Below are 3,705 nucleotides of genomic sequence, written 5' to 3'. Positions count from 1 at the left end.
CTGTCCGTGTGTGTGTCTGTGAGTGTTCCTGTCAGTGTGTGTGTGTGTTCCTGTCAGTGTGTGTGTGTGTACAGTACATATGTATGTGTAAGGAAATGTACATGTTATGGCTATCCATCTGTACCTATAGCCCCATCTGGCTGTCCATCTGTACCTATAGTCCATCTGGCTGTCCATCTGTACCTATAGCCCCATCTGGCTGTCCATCTGTACCTATAGACCCATCTGGCTGTCCATCTGTACCGAGAGCCCCATCTGGCTGTACATCTGTACCTATAGCCCCATCTGGCTGTCCATCTGTACCTATAGCCCCATCTGGCTGTCCATCTGTACCTATAGCCCCATATGGCTGTCCATCTCCACACTAGTTGTTAAAATACAGTACCAGTCAAAAGTTTGGACACACCTAAAACACACCAAGGGTTTTTGTTTATTTTTACTATTTTCTACATTGTAGAATAATAGTGAAGACATCAAAACTATGAAATAACACATATGGAATCATGTAGTAACCAAAAAAGTGTTAAATAAATCGAAATATATTTCATATTTGAGATTCTTCAAAGTAGCCACCATTTTTCTTGATGACAGCTTTGCACACTCTTGGCATTCTCTCAACCAGCTTCAAATCAAATCAAATGTATTTATATAGCCCTTCTTACATCAGCTGATATCATAAAGTGCTGTACAGAAACCCAGCCTAAAACCCCAAACAGCAAGCAATGCAGGTGTAGAAGCACGGTGGCTAGGGAAAACTCCCAAGAAAGGCCAAAACCTAGGAAGAAACCTAGAGAGGAACCAGGCTATGAGGGGTGGCCAGTCCTCTTCTGTCTGTGCCGGGTGGAGATTATATCAGTACATGGCCAAGATGTTCAAATGTTCATAGATGACCAGCAGGGTCAAATAATAATAATCACAGTAGTTGTCGAGGGTGCAACAAGTCAGCACCTCAGGAGTAAATGTCAGTTGGCTTTTCATAGYCGATCATTCAGAGTATCTCTACCGCTCTTGCTGTCTCTAGAGAGTTGAAAACAGCAGGTCTGGGACAGGTAGCACGTCCGGTGAACAGGTCAGGGTTCCATAGCCGCAGGCGAAGCAGTTCGAAAGCGTGTGAGCAGCACACGGCCCAGGTGGAACTCGGGGACAGCAAGGATATCATGCCAGGTCAGCCCTGAGGCATGGTCCTTAGGGCTCAGTCCTCCGAAAGAAAGAGCAGAAAGAAAGAGAGAAAGAGAGAATTAGAGAGAGCACACTAAAATTCACACAGAGACACGGATAAAGGACTGGAAGGATGCAGAGGTGAGCGCGTGATGACAGGTCCGAGTGTTGTAAACTATTTCCATAATGTTCAAACCTCCTCCCTCTCCTTTGTGTTTTTCCACCTGCGATTCATGCATGTTGTGAAAACATGCTGGGTGGGGTATATTTAATTATTACTGTACCGCTGGGAAGAGGAAAGTGAACCGAGGTGGGTGAGAACGATGTGATAATGTCGAGCTATGATGTTGTGAGATTTGTAGTAGCGTTAGTCAGTTCCTGTTTCAATGTTTACATCAACTTCTACGTATTCAGAGTTGAGAAACGCTCAGTAAGCAGGGTTTTTGTGAAAAATACGACACACTTCGAAGAATAGCACTCCTTAAGGCTGATAGCCATGATGACTTGTGTGGAAAGCAACTTTGAAGAGACTTTTTAGCCTGTTGTGAATTGAACCTGAAATTGAGGGCTACTTTGTTGCGTGAAGTCCAGATTTCCAAAACTAATATTGATCATCATTTATAGGTGCCTTCACGCTGATTCGGTTTTCACAATGCAGACAGAGTCAACTAAGATATGAATCTGGGTGTCCTCGTGCTCCGGTGGTTCTCCCTTGTGTCATCTCCGAGGTGGTTCCCCCTTTGTCCTCTCCGAGTGTGTCTCCCTTAGTCCGTCTCCGAGTGGATCTCCTTTTGTCCTCTCTCTGAGTAGTCTCCCTTAGTCCTGCTCCGAGTGGTCTCTCTTGTCGCTCTCCGGTGGTCTCCCTTAGTCCTCTCCAGGTGGTCTCCCTTGTCCTCTCCGAGGTGGTCTCCGCCTTGTCCTCTCCGAGGTGGTCTCCCTTAGTCCTCTCCGAGGTGGTCTCTCTTTTGTCCTCTCCGAGTGGTCTCCCTTTGTCACTCATCCGAGGTGGTCTCCCCTTTTGTCCTTGTTGTGGACACATTCAAAAAACTACTCCGTACACTGAAGCCGGATTTAATGACTTTGGTTTTAATGATCTTTGTATCGTGTTTTAATGACTGGTAATGACGTTTTATGTTTCCTTTATGATTGATTAATGACTGTGTTAAGGCCTTTGTTTTTAAATGTATAAACTTGTGTTTTAATGATCTTGTGTTTTCAATGACTGTGTTAATAACGTTTTAATGACTTGTGATTTTAATGACTGTGTGTTTTAAGCTTTGTTTTAATAACTTTGTTTAATAAACTTGTTTTTAATGACTTGTGTTTTAATGACTTGTGTTTTAATGACTTGTGTTTTAATGACTTGTGTTTTAATGACTTGTGATTTAATCATCCCCATTATAAGTCTCCATGCTGTTTCACCGTACAGAATCCTCACGGAAAGTTCCCCCTGTTCTTCTTCTGTTCTTCTTGTGGGAAGTAGTAAGCACCATTGTCTTCATGTTGTCAGGTCCAACGTCTAAAGCACTCGGCCATTGCAGCTGTTGGAATGCAAGTAAAGGGATTGGGATTTGGAAACAGACATCATTGGTGTAAAATGGTCAACTTGATGGCACGACATATTGATCTTATTGATCTATTGATCTTATTGATCTATTGATCTTATTGATCTATTGATCTTGTTTCTCCAAGTAACCTCGGTCCATTCCAAAGCTGTGAAGTTTGGAAGTTTAATGTGCAAGTCAAAAAACTATGTCCAGAGAAAGTACAAGTGGACTATTCACTGAGAATAAGATTTAAAAAAGAGCAGGGAGACCCAATTGGGTTTCAAGTCTGAGGACTTAACCACCTGGCTCTCAGTATTTCCATCGTAAATCTAACACAAACAACAGTATCTGTACTGAAGAGCCTATTTGAACTGTTTGTCAAGGCAGATATATTCTGAGCACCTGAATCACTGAACAATTCCATGTATTAAGGACATTATCCATATCAAGGCACCAAGTATATGTTAAAAATTAAGACTGGTTTGCCATAGCGCTGTGAACAGGGTTCGAACCTGCGCGGGGAGACCCCATTGGATTTCAAGTCCAACGCCTTAACCAGTCGGCCATCGCAGCTTGCTATGCTAAATACCAGGCCTGAACCAGTCGGCTATCTCATTCTGTCCATTTGACTTCTGTAAAGACTAGACTATCTACTGAAGAGCCTATTTGAACTGTTTGTCAAGGAATACATATTCTGAGCACTTGAATCAAAGGACAAGTCTATGCATTGAGCACCTCATCAATATCACGCAACCAATGCTATGTTACAAATAAAGACTGGTTTGTCTAAGCGCTGCGAGCCGATTTAAAAACTGAACGGAGAGACAACAATGGAGTTCATTTCCAACGTTGTAGCACCAAACAGAAGAGGAAGAGATGGCCGGTCCAGGTTGTCATCTGACTGGCCATCTCTACACTGGATGTGACATGCCTCCTCTCTGACTGGCCATCTTTACACCGGACCTGACATGCTTCCTCTCTGACTGGCCATCTTTACACC

The 3,705-nt window shown here is 43.3% G+C and overlaps 1 non-coding gene across 1 annotated transcript; it reads right to left on the bottom strand.

The window, feature by feature from the left end:
• Positions 1-3,196: 3,196 nt before the first annotated feature.
• On the bottom strand, positions 3,197-3,278 carry trnas-uga (transfer RNA serine (anticodon UGA)). Its single transcript has one exon. It is a non-coding gene; the product is annotated as a tRNA-Ser (tRNA).
• Positions 3,279-3,705: the final 427 nt, after the last annotated feature.

This window comes from Salvelinus sp. IW2-2015, unplaced genomic scaffold (assembly GCF_002910315.2).
Source record: "Salvelinus sp. IW2-2015 unplaced genomic scaffold, ASM291031v2 Un_scaffold1036, whole genome shotgun sequence".
NCBI classification, from domain to species: domain Eukaryota; kingdom Metazoa; phylum Chordata; class Actinopteri; order Salmoniformes; family Salmonidae; genus Salvelinus; species Salvelinus sp. IW2-2015.
Note: the sequence above shows the minus strand (reverse complement) of the source record. Positions and strands in the feature narration are given on the sequence as shown.